Source organism: Bidens hawaiensis, unplaced genomic scaffold, assembly GCF_021521415.1.
Source record: "Bidens hawaiensis isolate Kalapana, Puna unplaced genomic scaffold, B.hawaiensis_p1.1 tig00037253_1, whole genome shotgun sequence".
In the NCBI taxonomy this organism is placed as follows: domain Eukaryota; kingdom Viridiplantae; phylum Streptophyta; class Magnoliopsida; order Asterales; family Asteraceae; genus Bidens; species Bidens hawaiensis.
The window spans coordinates 88,345-94,344 of NW_027496502.1; positions in this window are offsets into that span (position 1 = coordinate 88,345).

Sequence of the window (6,000 nt, forward strand, 5' to 3'; positions counted from 1 at the left end):
TCTCAAACGCAGAAGGTGTTTGCTGAGCGGTTTCGAGTTGAGCTTAAGTTTGTAATTGTGTTTTAGTTTTAACTTAGTATTCCTAAGCCACAATGGTCCAAGACCTTAGTGATGTCTCGAGGGGTAATTAAGTAAATAAAATATTCTTGCATCAGCTTATTTACTAGCATATGTTGCTGACGTATTTTAAACTGCTTTTATAGGTAATGAAGATTATGGATGAGCTTTTCCAAAACACCCGTACCCATACCTGTTCAGTACCCGTACTTGTACCTGTACGTGTCTATTGGGTATGGTTATGGGTACACAAATTTACTGATTATAGGTATGGGTACTTTCGGGTACAGGAACGGGTACAAGTACGGGTACCGGTACCCGTATAGAATATGTAAGGACTTTTATTATATCTCTAACACTTATGTCTTAACTTTCAAGCGGAATTTTCAAAACATAATATATATTAGATGAATAAGTTCATTCTCAATTTATATGTGTATATTCATATATTGTGTATTCGTATATTTTTATTTCATGTATGTGTAATTTTGTATATAATTAAATAACATGTATTAACTCTCTCTATTGTTTTTCTATAGAAATTGAGGAAGCGATAAACTAAGAAAAGAAAAAGTGAATGGATTTTATATTATGGCTGATTTGTTTCATTTTTAGTTTTGTTATTATGTTTTGTTTGCGGTATTATGGTTTTGGTATTATAGATAATTGATTGTCGGTATTGTACAGTTACCGATACCTAGTTTAGTGGAGATTTTTAAAAAAAAAAATAACAAAGAGGTACCAAAGCGAGTACCGTACCCAAAGTACCTATACCCGTACCGTACCGGTACCCATACACATACCATATAATTTGGTTACAGGTATGGGTACCAAGATTTACTGGTTTTAGGTACGGGTACTTTCGAGTACAGGTACGGGTATAGGTACGGGTACGGTACCGATCTCATCCCTAATGAAGATTAGTAGCTTGGGAATCGAAATAGCCATTAGGAAAGTTGATGGCTCAGATGGTTTTGATAAATATAATTGTAAATATTGGTTTAACAAACAAGAATCATTTTGTAAACATTAAACGAGTATTTTAATCTCGTATATACATATATATATATATGTTAGCATTATATCCATGCTAAATTTCCGTATTTAATCATTAACTCTGATTTATTTAAAAAAACGGTACCAACTATGGGTCACACACCTAGGACGTAAGTCGGGGTGTGATACGTTGGTATCAAAGCCATTGATCTTGGCGAATTAGGTATTATTTAGTAATACCTAAGCTTCGATCAAATTAGTAAGTGTTATTATTAATTTATTTTATATAATAGGGATAAGATAGGCTGAAACACTTTCTATCCCTCCTCATTCTATACCACATGTAGATGTCATTCAAAAAGGTGATAGAAGGCTTTGACCAAGCCCATCGCGATATGCGATGGCTTGTCCTTTTGTCCCGTCGCGTATCGCGATTGGACAAGAAAACAGAATTTTCGTTTTAAACCCTAAGGTTTGGAATTTGGCAAAATTGGTCCCTTGACTTTGGAAAGTTTACATTTGAACTTGAAATTTTCATAATGTTACATCCTCCCCACCTTGAAATAAATCTCGTCCTCGAGATTGTTTTACAAGAACAAGTGGGGGGTATTTCTTTCTCATTTCCGATTCAAGTTCCCATGTATATTCGGGCCCTCTACGCGAGTCCCATTTAACTTTCACAATTTTCAATGTTCTTTTCTTTAACATCTTTGTTTTCGAATCTTCTATTTGAATTGAACGTTCTACGAATTTTAAATTTTCATTTATCTCGACGTCTTTTAAAGGCATAGCTAAAGATTCATCGGTTAGACATTTACGCAGATTCGAAACGTGGAATACATAGCGTATCCCTTGCATTTCCTTGGGCAGTCGCAATCGGTATGCAACAGTGCCAATTCGTTCAAGTACCTCGAAAGGTCCAACGAATCGAGGACTTAGTTTTCCTTTCTTACCGAAGCGAACCACGCCTCTCCATGGCGAGACTTTCAATAACACTTTGTCACCAACATTGAAGTCCAATGGCTTACGACGGGCATCAGCGTAACTCTTTTGGCGATCACGTGCCGTCTTAAGTCGTTCTCGGATATGAAGGATTTTGTCGGTAGTTTCTTGGACTATCTCGGATCCAGATAGATGATTTTCTCCGGTTTCAGACCAAAACACAGGCGTTCTACATTTTCGACCATACAATGCCTCGAATGGTGCGGCTTGAATACTTGTATGATAGCTATTATTATACGAGAATTCCATTAGGGGTAAGTGGTCATCCCAACTTCCACCTAAATCAATCACACAAGCCTGAAGCATGTCTTCCAACATTTGGATCGTCCTTTCGCTTTGCCCATCGGTTTGCGGATGATAGGCGGTGCTAAGGTTTAGTTTTGTACCGAGCGCTTGTTGGAAGCTTTTCCAGAAATGAGACGTAAAACGACTGCCTCGATAAGAGATTATGGATAGCGGTACCCCATGCAAAGAAAAGATGTTGTTTACATAGATACGTGCTAGTCTATCCATAGAGTATGATTCGTTAATGGGTATGAAATGTGCGGACTTTGTCAATCGGTCCACGATAAACCCAAATTGCGTTGTGTTGTCGAGTCGTTTTAGGGATTTTGGTAATGAAATCCATGGTTATTAACTCCCACTTCCATACGGGAAGTTCGGGTTGCTGAAGCAATCCCGAAGGCTTTTTGGTGTTCAACCTTGACTTTTAAACATTTTAAATATTTCGCCACATGCGAAGCGACATCCCTTTCCATTCCATTCCACCAATAATTTTATTTGAGGTTATGGTACATTTTGTCGCTCCCGGGATGCATCATATACTTGGATTTGTGAGCCTCATTCAAAATTTTCTCACGCAAGTCCCCAACGATCGGTACCAAAATTCTATTGCCGAGTCTAAGGATACCATCGTCACCCTTGACTAGCGACTCAATGGTGCCGTTACGCTTTTCGTCATAGATTTGGTATTCATTGATCGCTTGAGTTTGGGCAGATTTGATTTGTTCGAAAAGGTCGACTTGGAGTTCTAGCCTCAACTCTCGGACTCTTTTTGGCTTTTCGTGCTCCTTACGACTTAAGGCACCAGCCACAACGTTGGCTTTGCCTTCATGGTAAACAATTTCACAATCGTTGTCGTTGAGAGTCTCCGTCCATCGTCGTTGGCGCATGTTAAGCTCTTTTTGATTGAAGATGTGTTTCAAACTCTTATGATCGGTGTACACGGTAAATCTTACTCCATAGAGATAGTGCCTCCATATCTTAAGTGCAAAGATTATGGTGCCTAACTCTAGATCGTGAGTTGTGTAATTCTTTTCGTTTACTTTAAGTTGACGAGAGGCTAGGCGATTACTTTCTTGCGTTGCATTAGTACACATCAAACCAGAATGAGACGCGTCATTAAAGACAACAAAATCCTCAGTACCTTCTGGCAAGGCCAAGATATGTGCTTGGGTGAGTTTTTGTTTGAGTATATCGAACGCCTCTTGTTGCTTTGTTCCACACTCATATTTGATGTTCTTGTGAGTTAAGGAGGTTGAGGGAACATCGATCGGGAAAATTTTTCAATGAACCTACGGTAATAGCCGGCCAAACCTAAGAAACTTCTGACCTCGGTTGGCAATTTTGGAATCTCCCACTTAGAGATAGCTTCAATCTTAGCGGGATCGACTTGAATACCGTTGACGTTGATGATGTGACCAAGAAATTGTACTTCTTGTAACCAGACTTCGCATTTTGAAAATTTAGCGTGCAATTTCTCAGTTCTAAGAATTTCAAGTAAAGTTCGAAGATGAAACTTCATGATCATCCTTAGACTTAGAATAAATTAATATTTCGTCGATGAATACGATCACAAATTATCCAAGTAAGGCTTACAAACTCTGTTCATCATGTCCATGAAAGCGGCTGGTGCATTAGTAAGTCCAAACGGCATGACCGTGAACTCATAATGTCCATACCTGGTTCGGAATGCAGTTTTAGGAATATCCTCGGATTGGACTTTGAGTTAGTGATAGCCAGAACAAAGATCGATATTTGGAAAAGAAGCTAGCACCTTGAAGTTGGTCGAAAAGATCATCGATTCGAGGGAGTGAATAACGATTTTTGATTGTGAGTTTGTTCAACGCACGATAATGATGCATATACGCATGTATCCATCCTTCTTCTTGACAAATAGGATTGGCGCTCCCCATGGTGACGAACTCGGTTGAATGAAACCTTTCTCCAGTAGCTCATTAGAGTTGTTTCTTTAACTCCTTCATATCGGTTGGCGCTAAGCGATACGGAGCTTTGGCGATCGAAGCAGTACCGGGAATAAGATCAATCTTAAACTCTACTTCGCGGTCAGGAGGGATTCCGGGAAGTTCATCAGGAAAGACATCGGAAAAGTCGAAGACTACAGGTACGTCCTTCATCTCCTTAGGCTTTGATTCTTCAGTGACGTAGGCCATGAATGCTAAGCATCCTTGATTTAAACATTTGTTAGCCCTAATCATGTAAATTATGCTAACTTGGCCCGCGTCTTTGTCCCCTTCAATTCGAATGATTCGTTTATCAGGGGCTTGAAGTTCAACGGTTTTGCTATTGCAGATGATACGTGCATGGTTATTGGATAACCAATCCATACCAAGTACAATATCAAAACTTGGCCCGCCTCTTTATCCCCTTCAACTTGGCCCGCGTCTTTGTCCACTTGGCCCTGTTTTGCTAACTTGGCCCGCGTCTTTGTCCCATTCAATTCGAATGGTTCGTTTATCGGGTGCTTGAAGTTCAACGGTTTTGCTATTGCAGATGATACGTGCATGGTTATTGGATAACCAATCCATACCAAGTACAATATCAAAACCGGCGAGTGCCATAGGTAAGAGTTGGATAGGTAGAATATAACCAGCTATTTGAATTTTTCCGTTTTCAAGGGCTTCGGATATCTTAACGATTTCGCCACTAGCAGTCTCGACGCTTAGAGTTTTATCTAACTTTGTTAAAGGTTCGTTTAATAGACTACAAAAACTATAATCTATGAAACTTAAATTGGCACCCGAATCAAATAAAACTCTAGCATAGGTGCCGTTGATTAGAAACTTACCGGTAATGGTTTCTGGCATGTCAGCGGCTTTCTTTGTGTCGAGTACAAAGACTCGCGTGTTTCCCTTCTTATCCTTGCCACTTCCACCCGCCCCCCCAGTCGCGGATTTGTTCTTTGGGCATTCGAAACTAAGATGGCCCATCTCCTTGAAATTGTAGCATGTCATCTTTTTCTTCCAACAGTCAGCTGCAACATGACTTGTACGATTGCATGATTCACAAACCTTAGGAGGCGGAGTGAAGTTGCATCGACCTTTGTGATACCTCCTGCACGTCTTGCATGGCGTGGCGTTGGGATTGAATCGACTTTGGTGTTGGTTTACGCCTTTGCCCTTGAAGTTGGTGCTTCCTCCAGATCTCCCTTGGGTGGTTGTTGGTGTAACCTTCCTATCTTCTTCCTTATTGCGGATCATACAGCTCATCAAGTAACCAGCTAACTCCATTGCGGAGTCAGCAGTTTGAGGCAAATGAGACCTCACCATATCACGTATCTCCCGTGGCAGTCCCCAAATGTACCGAGTAACTTTGCTGGATTCAGGATTCACCAGCTGGGGGACCAGTCAACAATATTCGTGAAACTTGGTGTTGTATTCACGAAGGTTCGTCCCCACGACCTTATGATTGAGAAATTTAGTTTGGATTTGGTCGGTTTCATGCATGGGACAAAACTTTCCCATCAACATAGCCTTGAACTCATCCCAACTTAATTTATACATCACCTCTCTCCCTTTACTCATAAGCATAGTATTCCACCACTCGAGCGCCTCTCCCTTAAACATAAGTGCGGAATATTGGATCTTCTCCTCATCAGAACACTTGCTTGTTATAACAGTCGTCTCCATCTTCTCAAGCCATCTC